The sequence below is a fragment of the Myripristis murdjan genome, chromosome 9 (assembly GCF_902150065.1).
Source record: "Myripristis murdjan chromosome 9, fMyrMur1.1, whole genome shotgun sequence".
Classification (NCBI taxonomy): Eukaryota; Metazoa; Chordata; class Actinopteri; order Holocentriformes; family Holocentridae; genus Myripristis; species Myripristis murdjan.
Genome location: NC_043988.1, coordinates 30,474,363 through 30,494,273, shown reverse-complemented (window position 1 = coordinate 30,494,273; position 19,911 = coordinate 30,474,363). Strand labels below are relative to the sequence as shown.

The window sequence follows — 19,911 nt, the reverse complement described above, 5'->3', positions numbered from 1 at the left end:
TGGAGGGATGGAGGGAGTGGTGGCGGTGCTGGCGGCTGCAGATGATGCCACAGTTGGTGTGGAATTACAGCCAAACGATGCCCTACAGCGACACTAATAAACCAAACCGGCTGGCGGCGGCTCGCTCGTCCAAAAGTGACGATCAGTGTGATCGGTATCTAAACTGCACAACCCTGAAATACTGATAGACAGATAGATTTCTCTTTTTTCGTTTTTTCGTAACAATTCAGTTCGATTTGAGTTTTTTTTAAACCACAATTCTAGTCAACAATTTGATTGAGTGGCTAACATATGGAGAAAAAAAAAAAAAAAAAAAAAATTTATCCCCAATACATAAGCAATACATAATTCTAACACATGAAAAAAAAAAACATACAAAAGAATTACTTCAACATTACTTAAACTTTATTCACTGGGGAAAAAATGCAAAAATCTGTATACTATGATACTGTATACTATTAGTATTATGTATACTATCTGTATATTATTACTATACTGCTATACTATATTACTATTCTACTGATTCAGGTGAAGTCAGAGTGATTCATTGTCTTTATTTCTTTTAAGCAGATTTTTTCAGTTTAGTCGGTAGAATTTATGATTGATGCATTGAGATGGATAGATAGATAGATAGATAGATAGATAGACGGATAGATTAACTGATCGATCGGATTGAAGTGTTTCTATTTCTGCCTCAGTGACAGACAAAGCCAGCAGAAAGGTGTTTTTAAAGCTGCACCAGGAAAGATTTATGCAAAACTGCACATCCTGCTTTGCCTCAGCCGGTCTCTGCCTGGCACTGTGTTTTGAAAAAATGTTTAAAAAAGAAAAAAAAAAGTGAACTGGGGGAGCAACGATGAATGATAATGGAAGAAATGGGCAGAAATGCAAGACGGCTAAAAGTTTCAGCGCACAGAGAGAAAGAGGTGCAACAGCGATTTGCTGCATGGCTTCACTTGAAAAAGTTGAAATGAAGTCCGGGATTTATGCGGTGAACTTTCTAGAGGACACATAACAGGGCTCCCCGCTCCAGAAATACAGGATTTGCTCCTCAAAGCCGGCTTAGGTGAGTTTTAGGAGTTGACATTTTGCTTGGATTGCGCAACTTTGATCCTCATTTAGGGCGACGATACAAATGGAGGTGGAGGAAGGAGAGACGTATTCTCTCTGGTCTCCTTCAGATTGACCTGCAGCAACTTTAAGAACAAAATAATAATAATAATAATTTTTAAAAAAGTGTAAAAAGTGAGTGAAATATCAGAAAAATTGGGATAAAAAAAAAAATACTGGAATTTTTGTCTCCTTTGTTCTCCTTTTAGTATAAAGCGTCACAGATCAGCTGGGATGGAAAATTAGCATACATCTGCATACATCTGTGCAGTTCACATTGCAGGGATTTCTGGGTAATGAAGTTCAAATTTTGGAGTGTTACATGACCTTACTGCCATTTGGAGCATCAAAGTGCATGAAAGTTTAATATTGCATGCACCACATATAAACTGGACTCCTATATTTTGTTTAACAATGTCATCATATTGGTGTGTTTCCTTTTTATACTTTTTCTTGTCGTTAGCAGGAGTTTCTCTTTCTTTTTCCAGTGTTAAGGCATCGCTTCCTCCTCTTCTACGCTTTGGAAACACACGTGTATTAAATGCCGTGGCGGTAAAGCAAGTTGGAGCTGAAACAGATCGATATAAATGCATGCATTTTCATGTCCCCCCCTCATTAACTCTGAACAAAACGCTATCTTACTTCTACCTCTGCCGCTGCCTCTGCCTCTGTCCTCGGTAACTTTGTAGTTCCCTCTCTTCGAGGAAATAAAGGAATAAGGGAAGGAGCTCCGCGTCTGTTTCTGCCGATCATTAGGACACATGTGAGCCCTCAGAGATAATTGCGTGATGGTGTGCTGTCCGTCCAATTTACACCGATTTTTTTTTTTTTTTGTTACTCCATCTCCACTTCTTCAATTTGGCCGTTTGCCACAGTTACACAACTCTAAGTGCAGCTGAACAGCGAGGATGTGACGGACAGAGTCATGCAGCGGCAACAAATTAGAATATCAGGCTTCCAGGTAAAAGTGCAGGTGTTAATGCATGTGCTCCCACACACACACACACACACACACACACACACGTCAAATTACACTTGATCATTGCATCTGCTGCTGTGTTTTCTCTCTCTCTCTCTCTCTCTCTCTCTCTCTTGCAGAAGTTTTCTACAACAACTCTAAAGTATCTGTGTTCTGCACTCCACTGACTCCTCAGACTGGCACACACACACACACACACACACACACACACACACACGTGTATGCACATATGCATGCACACACCGGAGTCATGCATAGTTGCACACACTCACACCTACATAGAAACACACAATGACACGCGAACACCTCCACATTGCATGCACACACACACTTATACACACACACACACACACACGCACGCAGTAGAGGACATGAGGTCCTTAGCAGGGGGTGGTTTTGATTGACCAAGCACTTTATGACTCTTAAATGGCTTTATTGCCTCCCCACTTAACCCCCCACCCCCACCCCCCTCCTGGTCCTCAGGCCCTCTCTGTGACTGGAAATTAATGAGAGCATGCACTAAGAGCCATCGCTAACCTCACACAGCGCGCGCACACACACACAGCTCCAGCGTACTGCTGTCTGGATCAAGGTCATCCTCCAAATCTAGAGTCCCCCCCCTCCACCCCACTCCACCCCCCCAGGGGGTTTTTGTTTTGCCCTCCCTGACCTTGCTGTGATTTGTTTTCAGGGGTTTGGGTTCTTTTGGGGGGCGGGTGGGGCGGGGTGGCGTCGCAGGATTTTGGATCTACTGACTTTGCGACTCGACAGAAGTTGTCAATATGTTGGAGAGGAGGTTGATTGATTTTCACATCGGGAGGTGGGACGGTGGCGGGGATAGCTGGAGAGGCTCACGCTTCCATAGATATGAGTGTTTTTTTTAAGGCTGCTGATATTTAGATTTTTGATTTCGATGTGTGAATGTGTGAATCTACAAGTGTTTGGTGTTTGGTTGAAACGCCGGAGAAACGAAGATCACATTTATATCCTCATGTGACACTAAAACTCTTTGTTGAAATCCAGGATCAGTTTTTACAGTCAATATGGACTCAAACCAGCTGCACCAAATCTGATTGGCTTGACATCTCATTTTTAATTACAAGCCCAAAATACAATATCAACTGATCTATCGCTGTGAGCCGACATCAGAGTACTGCTGGTTCCCTGGCCGAGCCCGACCTCTGACCTCACTGAGAGGGGACAGGAGAATCCAGCTGATCCCCAAAAGGATCAATAGAGCATCACTTTAACAGTAACATGTGTATATCCACAATACAGACTCTAAATCCTAACATTTTACCATCTGCAACAAACTTGTGTGAATCAAGAGCCACAGCCAGAAAGACAAAGACTAGATTTTCATTTCCTTCTTGCTGAAGTAGTAGTGCATGCATGTTTTCGCCGTTAGTTAATGAACAGTAGCTCACTAGCCACTGAAAATACTTGGTTTAGGTTGGGAAAAGGTCAGAGTTCAGGTTAGGAAACATGAAAACCCCCATTGTTCCAAGCTGAATCCTCTTTTTACACAAGGTGCTGTAGGCTTCAAAAACATTATCGACCACAGGTTATAACCAATGACGGAAAGAAATTTTATCCATCCACGCTTCATTGAATTTACATTTCCCCATTTTCCAAGCGTGAATTAACTATCTAACGTTAAAAAAAAAAAACAACTACTTGTCTTGTCGTTCGTAGTCTTGTGTCGGCTGTAGCACGAGGTCTTCAGTGACGTATTTGTAGCATTTTCCCGGGGCTGAATTGCGTTCGAAATTATTGGTTCCGCCGCTCTTTGTTTACGTTATTTTATCAAAATAATCGTGGTTGACAAATGAAACGTTTGACGAGAAATGCGATACGGAGAAGTTACATACAGAACAAATTTTAAGACCTAGATATCAAAATTCAAGACTTTTCCATATCTTTTAAAGGTATTATTTCCAAATTCGTAAATTCAATGCTTTTAAGACTTTTTAAGACCCCGCGGGAACCCTGTGGTTGTTTTTTTTTTTTTGGTGAAATCCCACATTTACGCCTATAGATTCTCGTCGTTCTGTCTTGTATAATATAATTTTAAGCCTCTGGCATGATAGGCAAGTTTATTCATTCCCATCTGGCAGCGCCGTGGCAACAGCAGAAAGAATGAAAAGAAAGAATGGCAGAACTAAATGTGTGTTGGATAAAACACACAAACAAATAAACAAGGCAGGTATCACCTTTTCTTGTTTTGTCACTGCACACCATCTGTGTTCACCAGCTTCAGACAAGATGCTGCTTCAAGGCGGACGGCGCCTCGAGATGATTGACAGGTGCCGGGGCGAGAACTTGACCAACTGAAGAGGAGGTGGGCGGGACTAACAGAGCAACTTCCTCTCTCAGTGTGAAAAGGTGCATATTGCAGCTGTAAAGTTAGGGCTGCTGGTTAGAGAATGAATGTATGTCAGCTGGGGGTCTTCATGACGTATACGTTTGTGTGTGTGTGTGTGTGTGTGTGTGTGTGTGTGTGTGTGTGGACAAAGGTGTGGTCTCCCTGGTTCCTTCCATCTGCCTGCCACCAGGAGCTCCTGTCACCTCGACTCAGAGGCAACGAAGTGTGACGGCTCTGACGGTGTCTCTGCAAGTTTGACTCTGTGTGTGTGTGTGTGTTTAGGTGTGTAGATGTGTGTGTGTGTGTGTGTAAGAGTGTATGCACAGCCTGATACAGACATGGCTGTTTATTTGTGACGTGTGGATCTCTGGCATCTACAAATGTACTCAAGCTGTAGGTGTGCGTGTGTAGTCAGTGTGTGTGTGTGTGTGTGTGTGTGTGTGTGTGTGTGTGTGTGTGTGTGTTTGACTGTGTGTAAGTGTGCTCCCCTGCTCGGTTTGAGTCATAGTGAACCTTCACCCTGACAGAGTGGGCGGTTGCTAGGTTGATGAACTCCCACCTGGGGGTTTTTACAAACACAGTTCACAGTGACCTCCTGCTCCGTTGGCCAGACGAGGACATGGCAACCCTGCAGCTGAGCGCCGCGCGGTTTAATCAACATTACACCTGTAAATAAGCCTCACAATCACAGATAATAAAGCTGAACCCAGGTCAGCAGTCCGCTGGTTATTCAAGTGATCACAATGGAAAAAAAGGCAAGATACAAACATTAAAAATAAGTAGAATTAACACCACCTATTGCTCAGTAATGGCTGTTTAGAGTAAATAAGTAAATGTTAAACAGTGCTGTTCGAAAAGCAAATGTCTTATTTGAGAAAAGCAGCTGCTGGCGACGACACGTTTTACTGTTCGGAGTGATTTTTCTCTAATTCCTGTTGAAAAACGTTGAGCAGTCTATATCTTTAATTAAAAAAAAAAAAAAAAAAAAAAAGCTATTTAACAGTTTTAAATCGTCTTTTAAGTTTGTGTGGTGCTGAAATGGGAAGCACTTCAAGCTGCATTCTGTTCGTTAAAGGTGCTTCATACATAAAAGTTCATTCATTAATTCCTTCATAGGTGAAGGGATGTGAGCTACAAGGGACTTTAAAGTCACAGTCAAGTCAAAGTTTGATGTGTTTTCTGTTGAAACAGGTTTCTGGGGCGGGGCGAAAGAAAAACGTCGGGCATCTATCGAAAGTGTGGACCAATGGGTTGTTAGCTCCTGATTCTTTTGTTGAATGTTGACTGGGCGTGTATCTAACGCAACAGACCTAAATAACAAGATAGAGAAAGTACATCTAGCTTCTGGTTTATCTGTCTTCTGCTGGAGGTCAAGCTGTCCTGAACTATAAAATACATTGGATAGTACAAGAAATATCGAACTATAAGGCCGATTTTAACAGGTGATCAGTAAAGGAGAGAGGGGCTGTTTGAAATAAATAAATAAATAAAATAAAATAAAGTAAATTCCAACACTTCATCAGCAAATAACTTCTGGAATGTCCTGAACATCGGGGATGAACTCAGCAGCGTGAGAGCATCTGAGGGTGGACGTTTAATATCCTGACTAATGGTCCAAAAGTGGCTCTCACTGTTCATGCCAGCAGTAATTTTAGCAGGAGTGGATGTCAAAAGGCGGCCCATCTCACTCCGGGACGAGACTCCAGGCGGTTTAAATGTGATGAGGACCGACGACGTTTGAGGATCCTGAAACTTTGAGGAGAAGCAATCATAAAAATTGTCCTTGGAAAGTTTTGGATCGCTTGGGGATTTTATAAGAGCATGTGGAAGGAGGAGGAGGAGGAGGAGGAGGAGGAGGGTAATGTAGTGTGCTCCTATGAGCTACTTCATTGAATCTGCTGAATCTGTTAATAGGCTCATTGGTTGCCATGTTGGAGTTGAATGGCCAATCAATGGAGCGCGCTGCTCGTCTGGCGCCCTTTTTAACGCCGCCGTGTTGGAACAGGTGAGGAAAAAGGATCTGGGTGTGCTTGAGGTGAACAATAGCTGTAGTGAATCTCACACACACACACCCATGCAGACACACACACACACACACACACACACACAAATAGTCATGCAATCTCTCCCTTTCCCTCTTTTACATCACACACACAGATACATCTACACATTTTGCCACATTTGCATGATTTTGACTCTGAGAAAAACTGAAAAACAGAGACTTCTGTGTGTGCGTGCGTGTGTGTGTATGAGAGAGAGAGAGAGAGAGTAAGTGTGTGTGTGTGTGTGTGTGTGTAAGTGCCAGGTTCAGTGCGCTTCAGAGGACGTATGCACTCCGCTCATAAATAATGGCCATGCATTATTCAGGACTGCTCCTCCAGCTAATGCCCCTTAATGTGCCCAAACAGCCATAATGTACTCTCCTGCCAAGGTGGCAGAGACCCCCTCCTCCCCCGGTCTCTCTCACTCCCTCTCTGACACACACACACACACACACACACACACACACACACACACACAGGAACGCGGAAACGACAGACCTCTGCCCCACGACTTGACACAATGTCTTTTTCCGCGTGGCTCTCAGGCTCCATCTCCCTCTCAAATTATCCCATGTTCATAATTTTTATAAAATCCATTTTGCTTTTGATCCAAATTGCTTTTGCCCTCGTTGTCTTGGCATATTTTCATCCAGCTTCCCCTGATTTGTCCCTAATTCTTCAGCATCATCTACCAATCCACCCCGTGCTCCTCTACCCCTTTCGTTTCCTTTCCTTTCCTCTCCTCTCCTTTCCTTTCCTTCCTCTCCTCTTTATCTTTATATTTAATAGCAAAGCCTATCCATATAGCATTTTAAAAACGACTACCCTCTCGCTCCGCGTGGCCCCAGGGTGCCGGCTCTCCGCATCACTTAGCGTTATAATTCTGTATGCACAGGGAAACTATGGCTGCGAGGCTGTGGCGCTATAGCTCCCTATAAGGATAAACTTCATCAATTTTTAAGAAAATTCCTCTGATTCCACTTGAAGGTAAACAGGGAGCTGGGGAGTCTTGGCCGTATGAATTTAACATTAAACTGTGAGCGAAACACAGGAACAAGATTTGAGCTGCTTTGTTTTGACATTAACGGAGTGATATTGCCTCATAAATCTGGACTCCCTTGTTTAAAGTCCCGCCGCAGTGATTTTAATTTCACCTGAAGCAGCTTACTGTTGCTCTCCAACACCTGAAATGCTTTTTAAAATGCTTTTTAATGGCTCATCTAATGTGTTATAACTGCGTCCCGGCACCACCCATTTCTTATAAATGGTAATTGTACCGTGGACGTATCAGCCAGATGTACGCCTGTGAAGAGGCTCTGGCAAGCGGCCAACACCGGCAACTGTCTGTCAGACAACGCGGCATCTCATTAAACATTAACCATTCGGAGTATCTATTAAAATCGGGGTTAAATTCGACATCATTTACAGCAAAGGTCGTATAAAAGATGGAAGGGACATCGAGTCCAAATCGGTGCCGAGGTTGGAAAGTTTTCGCTCAGCTGACAAAGTGGCGAACGGGTTTGTAAGCCAGTTAAAAAGATTATTAACCCGAGCCAGGTGTATGAATTCACCACTCCGACGCTGGTAGCACGCATAGTTACTGTTGCTATGTCTCACAAGCCACTGGCCTACCTCAATGCAATCACCTGGTCTCACTTCGGCAGTTGCAACTTCAAGATGTCAGATGATTTAGCTTTAATCCCCGATAATATAGGGCTACATTATCTAACGAATGACATAACAATATTCTCCAAGAAGGTTTTAACTAAAGGGCTAAATTATTTTACCCAGGGATATGTCCATAACATCAAATTTTTTGATAAAGGAGCTGCAGATGACAACGTTAATAATGTTAACGTTAGAGTGGATGCCAAGTGTTGGCGTAGCATGAGGAAAACACAACCACCTCATTCAGGGTCAGTCGAGATACAAAGTAACAACTGCGTTAGCTGACGTTACTTGTTAGCGAGCTAGCTAGCAATCTAACGTTATAGAAATTTAACGTTAGCTATCTACGTTAGCTGGCAACTTTGTTGCACTGCTTGTTAAACCGTTATGACTCGACGTTGCGAATGGGGCAAAATGTCATGTAACGAGTTGGATAATTGGAACAAATAGCAACTATCAACAAAAACATACAGCCCTGTTTTTGTTGATTTTATGTACATTTAGTTGTTCATGTGGCCTTCCACAGGCTTTGATCCACCGCAGACATTTCTCCAATTGTGTTTTTGGCTTGGGGAAATTAATTAAACAAGCTCTATCTAGCTTCTCTGGGTACCTTTGGTTATCTTTGCATGTCCCCCAAGCAAAAGTAAGGACCATTTCTATTAAATAGTAACGTTATCATCACCAGCTTCACCGCAAGACTTCAGTTACACAGTCTAGTAGCCCAGTGATACATTGTCGCTTAAGAAGTTTGTTTGTGAGACATTAGTGATCTCACAAACCACGTTGTCTTGTGAAATCGGCCAATCCTATTGGCTATGTTCTCTGGGTCGGAATCGTGAATTACTGGTCATTTCTTATATTGTTAATAGGGCCCGACCGATTTATCGGTTGGCCGATTTAATCGGCCGATTATAGCCATTAAGGAATAATCGGTAATCGGCCAAAAGTTGGCCGATTGACGCCGATGTTAACACTTATTTTTCCACTAGTAAAATGCAGGGAATATGGTGTTTTCTTAGAAGTAATGTCCTTGCGTTACGTATCCAATAGAGGGCGCTCCGACTCCTTTCACGTCACGCTCAACAGTGAAACAGGGAAGAGCCGACAGCGCGTTTACTGAGCTGAGCGGTTTGCCTCAATGGAAAGTTTATAACTAGTTTGTGAATTAAACAATAACTCAGTAAGTTTCCCATTCCCCATGGCGAGCCTCGTTGTGTTTGTCACACTTGACTGATACGTTAGCAAGCTTAAGTTAGGATAACCTAGCTTAAATATTACCTTGCTAAGCACTTTGCATGCTAGCACACTAGATAAGACCGGAGCACATTTGGATAACGCGTCGTCGCCGTGCAAAAACCATTATGGGCTGCATTTATTTACAACAGCGCACCAACTGTGTTTTTTAACTTATGACGTTGAGGAAGAAAAAAGCGTTTCTGGTCCAAGTTATAACTTCATGGAGGAAAGAAAATGTGAACGCATGTTTAGAGGACATCAGATAATAATTTATTAATAATTTGTAATTTATTACACTCACTGACCACTTCATTAGACACTGTGCAATGTAATGTACACCAATAACAGCCCTACGATGAATTCTACTTTAATAAATGTATTACTTTATAAATGTTGACACTGTCAGAGAGATTTCTTTATGTTTTCTGAGATGATAGTGGGTGTTTTTGTTGGTGTGCAGAGCAGCATGTTGAAGTGTTCAGAGTATTTTGACCCTCTGGTGCATGTAAGTGGGGTTGACAAAATATCAGACACCTCAATATGATGCTCCTCACACAAACACCCACTACCACCTCAATAATAACCATAAAGAAGAATTATCAGCTTTCTTACAGTCAACAACATTTTAAAAGTAATAGGTTTAGGCTAATGAAGTGGCCAGGAGTGTACACGCCATATTCATGTGAACACAAGTAAGACAAATGCTTAATGTCTGAGTTTCAAAATGGCCCACGTAACTAGACAGATTTGTAGCGTTATTTTTTAACTAATGCTTATTATGTCTTGCTGTTTTTTTACAGATGGCAAAAGAAGGTGGACGTAGTACTTCACCAAGGATGTCACTGGTGAAGCTGTCTGTAATATTTGTGCAGCTTCTGTAAGCCAGGGATCAAGCAAGCAAAAAGCAAAAAACAACCAACCTATGGCAGCACCATAAAGCTAAACATGATGACATGATGATACTGCCTTTTTGCACATCATATTTTTGATTTGTTTTATGTTCAAATTGTTCATATGCTGCTTGTTCCACACAATTTCTGATAATAAAAGTATTTGAAAATAGTAAAATGTTCTCCCTTCAATTAATATCTTTGTAACAAGTGTTTAGAACTATATTTAAGCCATCCAAAGCAGGTATTTTGTCTTTTTTTTTTAATTCAAAAATGTAAAAATTTAATCGGCCGATATATTGGTTATCGGATTTTTTTTATTCCCTAATATCGGAATCGGCATCGGCCCCAAAAAATCCATATCGGTCGGGCCCTAATTGTTAAGTAGCTCACATTTTATATATTAGTTTTGTATATTAGTATTCAGTTCAGAGGTCTTCAACAGGGGGTCCGTGAAGTTTTTGGCTGAAGTTTTTTTGCTTTTTAATGTATTTTTTTTAAAAAAAAAAATTACCCAATTTTTTTTCTACTACATGTATGTTTAAAATAAAAAACACAAATCTCTTAATTATTTCAATAGTTCAGTATTGTTTGCAATGTTACAGATATGTTTATTCATGGCAGTGGCACTAATAAGCCATCACTTATTTTTGTTTCCACTTTACCTTTTGCTGTCACTTTACCTTGCACGTTTAAAATAAAAAACTTGAATAAATAAACCTGTGTATTATTTGAATAGCTTAGTATTGAATATGCAATAACAAGGTACATTTATACATGTCACTAGGCCCAGTTTAATATAAAACACAATTTTATGCAATATATATTGAAGGGGGGTCCCTGCACCATCACTCGATCAGTTTGGGGGTCCTTGGCTTGAAAAACATTGAAGACCCCTGTGTTGCTTTATTTTTTGGATGTGGCTAACATTAACATTTTGTTGTTGGCGTTAGCTGGAGGTGGCTAACATTAGCTATGCATTGAGAGCAACAACAAAAAGCCCATTTTATTCATTAAAAGAAAAAAACCCCTCTGCATTATGTAAAGTATGTTTTGTTTTATAACTGTTAAATAATTAAATTTGTCCTTTCAAAGCTCAAACAACACAGGTTGAGTGGTTAAAGTGGGATTTTCTATGTGATGCTGTTGCCCGTGATCAAATGTCCTGGACGACAAATTTCCACCACAGTTACTGTTTTTAATGTTTTGGGTAACTTTACATAAAACGCTCCTGATTCAATCATGTCATTTGATCCGGGAGTCTAAATCACAAATCACTAGATCTTTAAGAAGCCTCCATTAGATCTTTTTTTTTTTTTTTTTTTTTTTTTTTTTTTTTAATGGTGTTCCAGCACTGAGATCACCTGTCAATCAAACAGTGGGGGCGGGACTTGGATTTTGAGTTTGAGTTTGAGTTTTTTTTTTTTTTTCCTGTAGGTGGCGCTCTTTTCTGTGTCTGCTCAGCCACGGCGGCTATCGCTGCTCATGCTCACGACCCAGTTCTTCTTCTTCTGTTCATTTTGAGTAAAGACGCATCACTTCCTGTTTGTGAGCAACGATGATGCCAGACCGAGATGCAGCAAACGTAAAATATGTGTCAAACTACTGTTCAACACTGACATGATCATTTTGTTTATGAGCAGCTCATCAACTCCTGGGCTTAACCTCTCACATGATTCATATCACCCCCCCCCCCGACACACACACACACACACACACACACGCACACGCCAGACAATGGCTCCATTCATGCGTTTGCTGTCTCTCTCTCTCTCTTTCTCTCTCTCTCTACCTCTGCCCACATCAGCTTTGTCTAAACACAGCGAAGGTCAAAAGCAGAAAAACACACCACACGTCCCTCCCCTCCCTCGTTCCCTGACCATGATATGCTTTGTTTGTTTTGCCTTCAGTTGTTTCCAACACATTTAAAAAAAAAAAAAAAACTTAACCCATGCAACCATTTTTTTTTTTTTAGCAGTGAGCCACATGAAGGTAGATTAAATTAACTGACTTCACTTGAGTCTCACCGAGTCATGTGAAAGCATCATGCTCAGCTGCACCGGCACTGAGGAGGTATCAGCCTTGTTTTTTTTGTGTGTGTGTATGTGTGTGTGTGTGTGTGTGTGTGTGTGTGAATAAAATCGAGCGTTTGCTGTTGATGCACAGGTGTGAAGCCTTGTCACCTGTTCATCCAGAATCCCAGAAAACCTGAAACAGAAAACCAGACGGACGCCATCGTCAGTCTACGCTCGTGCCGTCACTCCTCTCATCGTTTGTCAATCTGTCACGTTCTGCAACTCACCAAGACTGACACATGATTGAGTACGTGCGCCGCCTCCACCAGCGCACAGGCACACACACACACACACACTGAAACACACACACACACACACATGCAGCAACAAAAGACGTCCACATCCGTTACCACACGCGCCGATGCACCTCGCCTGTTCCTGCTCTCAGCACACCGACGCACACATCTCTCAAAGTTTCTCGACAGCTCTGATCTGAAAAGTTCCCTTTGAATTTTCCCATTTTTAAAAAAAAAAAAAACAGTTTCCTACACACGTGAGGTCGCGTTACATTACACACGTACACAACAGTGAGCGGGCTGGGAGGTCATGAACTTCCTGAGAGCGAGGGTGGCTGAGGTTAGAGCCGCCTGCAGACGAGCGGCTGCACAGCAACAAATGGCACGTTGTGTTTTCTGTCAGCCCGGCATATGGTGGGATCACACCGCGCTGTGTGTGTTATCATGTTGCTCAATGTGATATGATGCAGTGGGGTGTGCATGCGGTGCGATGATTTGTTTATTCGGGGAGGCAGTGCTCTGCTGGCACAGTGCGCACCGTGCTGGAGTAATGACAGAAAATGAAAGGAAAAGACAAAAAAAAAAAAAAAATTAGGTCTTACCTGAATGATGCCTCCAATTTTCTTTCTTTTCTCCTACTTTCTTCTCCTCTCTCCTCTTCCCCCGTCTTCTCCTCTCTTCTCTTCTCTTCTCTTCTCTTCTCTTCTCGCCGCTCTCCCTTTCCACTTGTTCAAAAATTTGTTTTTCCAAGCTCCGGTATCTTCCTTCCCTCCTTCCTTCCCTCCTCCCTTCCTTCCCTTTCTTCTTCTGTCAGTTTGCCTCAGCTTGCTGGGCGTCACTGAGGAGGTGTCTGAGAGTGTGTGTGTGTGACAGAGAGAGAGAGAGAGAGAGTGAAAGCGAGAGCGAGAGAGAGACAGAGTGTGTGTGTGTGACAGAGAGAGAGAGTGAAAGCGAGAGAGAGACAGAGAGAGAGAGAGAGTGTGTGTGCACAAGCCGGTGAGTGAGCGACTTTGCTTTGTGCCGACCTCAGTGAGTGTGTTATTGCAACTGACTGGGTGACTGGGTGTGTGTGTGTGAGGGAGAGAGAGAGAGAGAGAGAGAGGAGAAAGAGAGATTAGTTCATACACAAACACATCTCCCCCTCAGGGAAATCCCCCCCCACCCTCTTGCCTTGCCCCCCCCCCTCCTCTGTCCCTTTTTCCTCTCGTCTACTTTATTTGTCTCGTGTTCTGTCTTTCTCTTTCTTTCATCTGATCAACCTGAAACGCTGTGGAACATTTTCACCCGTCCTGCCATTTTCGCTCCCTAATTCTCCTGTTTGACTCTCGTTTTTTTTTTTTTTTTTTTTTTTTTTTAAATGGTTTTCTGCAGTGGCTTCTGTACAGTTTTTAACCTTCTCCTCTTTTGTTGTTTCTGCTCCTCGTTTTCCTCTGTTTGCTGTTGCGAGTCCCCTGCATCATGAATAAGTTACTAAACGCTGGCACAAAAGAGCGCAAAGGCAAAAAAACAACTCAAATACCTGTGATGGCTTTCTGTCTGCATGACATAATATCAGTTAAAAAAAAAAAAAAAGAAAACGAATAAATAAATAAATAAAAATTTCATCTTTTTCATTTTGCATTCCATTGAACCTCCAAAAGTATTTTTTTATTGAATAACAAGGTAGTAGGTGGCAGGAAAAAAAAAATCTATTCATTTCATTTCGCAAATAATTTCAGGGACAAACTAGCTGTTGAGTGGAGCTGACGGCATTTGGGAGAAGTTCTGGGTAAATTTCAGCAACGAACTGGATGAGCTTTGCAATTGTTTTTATTTTTATTTGAACGGCTTAAGCTTCTTCTTCTTCTTCTTCTTCTTCTTCTTCTTTCTTCCAACGTTCAGATCAATCAAAAATTTCACTACATTCTCCGTCTTGGATCGGTACCTGAACATTTAAAAAAAAAAAAAAAAAAAAAAAAAAAAATCAGGTAACTAAAGCGAGTGCAGTCAGTTTAACCTTGAGGAGACCCCCACTCAGTTTTATTTAAGCCCATCACGGCGATTACAGAATGCAGCTTCAGCCTGCTAATCTGCTCTAGATCCACATAAACCGCCGCGCTGGAGGCTGAACAGACGAGGTATATTTTGTGTGTGTGTGTGTGTATGCCTGTGCAAAACACTGTAGGTAGGTAGGTGGGCAGGGTGCGTGTGTGCATGTGTATGTGCGCGTGTGCACGTGTGTGTGGGGGTGGGAGATGAGAGATTGACGAAGAAGAAGAGGAAGAAGGAGAAGAAGAAGCAGCAGCAGAAGAAGAAGTAGTCCCCCTCCCTTCACCTCCCCTTCCTGTTATTCCACGCTCCAGCAGATAAAATGTGGAGTATCTGCGCCTCTCCTGTGCCATGTTGTTGTCGGGGGTTGGTAAGTGGGGGAGTTTTTTTTTTTTGTTTTTTTTTCTTCCACAAAACAAAAAGCTGCCCCCCTGTTGAGCATCTCAGTGGGGGGTGCACTTGCCGAGCCATCTTCCTCTCCCTCCGAGACCCCTGGGAGCCGCTCCAGCGCCCCTCCGCCCCGCGCCTCCACCCTTCTTAGTTTCCATCACCTCCTTCTCGTCTCCCCCTCCCCGTCTCATTTCCCTCCCTCCCAGGCTACAGCTAACCAGCGCTGTGATCCGCCGCTCTGATCACTTTCCACCCGAGACCTCCAAAACTCTTTCCCTCTCCTCTCTGTCGTCTTCCTCGTAAGAAAAAAAAAACAAAAAAACAAAAAACAAACAAGTCTAGGCCTCAGTTTTCAAGTCTCCTCTTCTTCCTACCTCCCTTCATCTCTCCCCCTAATCCACCTCCCCCTTCCTCTCTTCTTTCTCGACCTCCTCCCAGACCCCCGGATTGTAATCTCCCTCCTTTATCTGTCGCCTCGCCCCTGTTCTTTTGCAGCTCCTTGGAAAAAAAAAAAAAAAAACGACCCTTTTTTCCTCTTTCTGCTCTTTTCTTTTCATTCACCGTTATTTTCCCCTTCCAAGCAGCTCGTCTGAATGCGATTTGGCGCTTGCTCGGGCCTGTGAGGAGACCCAGGGGGTTGGTTGCTCCATGGGGCGACATCTCTGAATAAATAAGCATGGGCAATTTGCTCCGAACCTGCGGTCCGTTATTTAATTTTTTTTTCCCTCCACCCTCCCAGTTCAGAGAGAGAAGATAAAGACACAATAAAATGGTGGGAGATCCTTACAGAAGCTCATTATATGGTTGTCAGTGAAGTTTTCTCCCAGGGCTTTGTGACTGATCGCTGCTCCCCCCCCTCCCCATCCACTCCCTTCTCTCCATTCCTTTTCAGGGCAAATTATCTATATTACATTCAAGTTTTAAAATGGCTGAGTATTTGGATAAAATTGGCCTCATTTAAGATAGCAATAAATGGACAATTCCAGCTGAACTAAGGCAGATTACGGAGAACAAATTGCAAGGCTTGCCGCACGGAGCTGACTGCCATTAGTTGTACAGCGCCTCCCAAGCCCGGCCAATAAGACTCTGATGAGAATTAAGCAATTTATAAGCAATTTGCTATCAATAGGGGGCATTTCACACAATGAGCGAGGCGTGTTATGTCCATCCTGGATGATGCACCATTACTTTAACTCCCTTCCTCTCAAATCACACACTCCTCCACCCTCGGCAGGCCTGGTGAGGGAGGCGCCTGAGCGGCAGGTCAACTGTGAACATCAGGTATTAATAATGCAGGACAGGAAGCAGCCCCTCTTACTACAAAGGTTTGCACTCGACTAAGCGTCTCTGCTCCCCAAACCACCGCTGGCGGCTATATAACCTGACACAGTCTTGAGGAGGAGGGGGTGAAGCAAGGTGTGAGTGCAGAGACTGAAACCTGCCAAACGGTCTCCAAAAACTTTTGTGAAATGAGCACAAAGTCTGAAACACAGAATATGCACTGCGAATGCAAATAATGTGAAGGTGCTGCACCAAAGAAGGATTATTATTCCAACTGGAAGACGTGGGCATGCCATTTTCTAACAGTGAAGTTTAGGGAAGCGACTTTCATTAAGGTTAGAGTTAAAGGACCACACAAGTGATTTTGCATATTCAGCATAACATCTACAGGATGTATAAATTGCACATTTCTTCTAATCTTTTTCCAGCATTTTTCCTCCCTTTTATCCAACCACTGGTTTGAACTTTCAGAGACTTCAGACTTTCTTCACATCAGTTTTCCATCACTGTAATAAAGTCTTCCGCAATCATTTCCCTAAAAGCAGCAGCACTGTTGTGTTTGGATGTTTTTGAAACTGGGCTGAGTGACACAGTCCCTCCACCGGGGAAAATAGTCCCCGGGGAAACGTTTGATTTACACAGCAAATGATCAGTTCTGTGGTTTATGAAAGTTTACGACTTTGTTTGCTGCATAAGCAGAATATTATAAGGCGGCTGTTTCAACCAAACATTCATTTGAGGGATTCTGATTCTATGTTGTGAAATCTTTAGCAGCCCTGCATGATTTGCAAAATGATTTATTGCAATGTAAAATGCAGATAAATTGTACTAAATGGGCCAAACGTTCAAAATAACGCTTTAAAGTGAATGCTTTAGTATGGCACTGCCACACAGTTCTATAGTGTATTTCTATATGAGTAATGTCAAACACTGAACATTTTTACCTGTTTAGGTTATATTTCTGTATACTGTTACTGAATCATTATATTCTCATGACCATTATCCATTTTTTGTTTTTTTTTTCATTTTATTTTTTTAAAGTCAGACTAGTTGGTTACTAACAGCTTGTTAAGAGCAAGCTGAACACCCACTGCTAGCTCTTTTCTCTTTTCTCTTCTCAGCAGCCAGCTTGATAAGGCGCTCAGTGCTTTTCTGATCATCCTTAAAAACAATGTTGATATATCAGACTACAAAACTGCACAACGGCATATTGAGGACCATTATAGGGGAAAAAATGATGGAGCTGGGGGAGGGGGATTAATATTCTGAGAGAAAAAACTTTGCAAATTTACAAGAAAAAAAACTCATGAATTTCTACGAAAAAAAAACTTGAGATTATAAAAAGATTATAAAAATTTTGAGATTATAAAGTCATACATTTATGTGGGAAAAAAACCTTGAAAAATAGTTCTTCTTTTACTTTTTGGCCAAGGCTCCTCATGTGTTGACTCTGCTGCTGCTCGCCGTGTATCTGGCCTGCAGCTGACAACCTCATCAAATTCTACTTTCCAATGAGATTTAGTAACAAGGAAATCCTGCTGATTTTAGCCCAGAATCACAACATTGTTTTCTTCTGAATCGACCAAAGTCACGGAAATGTCTCTTCAAAGTCCAGATGCTGATGAGAAGATTGAGATTCTGGACTCAAATCGTCAGGAATTCCTTGTTACTGTTATAAGAAAAAAGATTTTCTCTTAAATTGATCACTTTAATCTCAGAGAATATCCTTTTTTTTTCTTGCAAATTTAAAACTTGAATCTCAAAAATTACTTACAATATCCCCAAAACTGACATTAGGACAGAGAAGTTCTAGGTTTGTTCAATTGTGGTTGAATGCTAAGTTGGAAAAAGATTTCAGAGTCGGGGCACGGTTACTAACGCACAATGATGGGTTATTTGGGCAAAAGTGTTTAGTTTGCTCTTAGATACCTGTTTCTACTTGAAAACAATTACAGAAATAAAAAACACAGACAAGAACACAAATTTTGAACAATTTTGAATTTTGAGTGAAAACTAGAAGTTGTCCATAAAGCCATAAGGACACGGCTACATCAACTTTTTTTAAATTTAGTTTTTTATTGTCACTTATGAGGAAGAGAGAAAAATAAATAAATACATTTGTTTGACCTTTTGAGGAACTAGTGATCTTACCTCCTTGGAAAGAGCAGTAGCAGGAGATTGTGATGATAAGGGCTTGATATCGAAATTATGCGCTTTGCTTCAATCGGGCTCATGGGAATCTTCAGAGTATAGATCGGAGGCTTGGGGAGAGGATATAAATGAGGAGGCATGCAGAGACGCTCAGCTGCAAAGAAGAATGAGCACGCGGTTAAAACTGCTAGGATATAACTGGCTAATGCGCTCCTTCATCACTCCGGCAAAACTGCACCGATTCATCAACAATGTCCCTTCTATTAAACGTAATGAACTGAAGGGAACGTTGTTTCACTGCTTATCCGACCAAATCGTCAAGGTCAAGCTTCCCCTCGAGCCAAAGTCATTCATATATCGCAGCTACAGGACAGCCATGCAACATCCTCTTGAAACATAAGGAATATTTATTCAAGATTCAAGAGTCAAGATTTAAGATTCAAGATGCTTTATTGTCAATTCCGCAGTTATGTGCCAGACATAGAAAGAATCGAAAAAAAAAAAAAATCACTCTGACCTTATCCACGGTGCAAACAGTGCAAAAAAAAAGTTAAGTATAAAAACACAATTAAATAGTGCAAAAGAAAAAATGCTTTATAAGCTTTCAAAGCAATATAAGAAGCAATATAAAAACAATAGTAAACAATAGTATGCAACAAAACACAAAAACAAAACAACAGCTCTCATTCCACAGTGATTTTGTGTTGAGGTAGTACTTGTTGCGTTTAGTGGCTGTTTTAGTCATAGATATGTGTATTCCACAAGCAAAATGCCCCATTGCATTGCAATGGAAGAACAAGATGGCAACAAATGGGCTATGTCGATGTCGGAAAAGCAAACATTTATTGTTAAAGGTAACCATAAAGCTGTAGTTTTTTCATACTTTGCTGTTGTGGGGTTGTTTTTATTATTGGTGTTTTTGTATTTGTGTGTGTGTGTGTGTGTATGTGTGTGTGTGTTGGGGGGGGGGGTGCTGTTGTTCTGTGTTTGTCATTATTAATGTACTGTTGTTGTGGCGGGGGGTAAGGGTTAATGTTGTGTTTACAATATGGGTAAAATAATGTTGGACTTAATGTCGTTGAGTTTGCACAATGATGACTAAGCCTATCACCCATCAATTAAAACTGCCTCGGTCAACAAGGTCAGGCAGCTTACGTACAATTAGTGTGAGGTTCTGGCTCAAATCAGAAAAAAGTTTTGCTGAAAGTGAAAACTAGAGAAAACAGAGACTGTCCCTCAGCAAAAAAAATAAAAAAAACCCACCGGTCGTTTGTACAGCAGCTTATTACGACCTATAGTTACTAATACACAATTTATATTTGTATTTGTATTTGTTTTGGGTCAAAATAATTTGGATTCAGATTCAGAGGAAGTGGGCGTGGCTAAAACTGGAAGTAATATATAATTTTTTTTTTTTCATAGTTGGAATTTAACCACAAATAAATGTAAAATTCCTG

The 19,911-nt window shown here is 41.7% G+C and overlaps 1 protein-coding gene across 1 annotated transcript in view; it reads right to left on the bottom strand.

The window, feature by feature from the left end:
• hs3st1l2 (heparan sulfate (glucosamine) 3-O-sulfotransferase 1-like 2) overlaps nucleotides 1-13,523 on the bottom strand; it is a 30,063-nt gene extending 16,540 nt beyond the window's left edge. The window contains exon 1 of the mRNA XM_030061127.1: nucleotides 13,207-13,523. The gene's annotated coding sequence lies outside the window, so the exon portion shown is untranslated. The remainder of the gene's footprint in view (nucleotides 1-13,206) is intronic.
• Nucleotides 13,524-19,911: the final 6,388 nt, after the last annotated feature.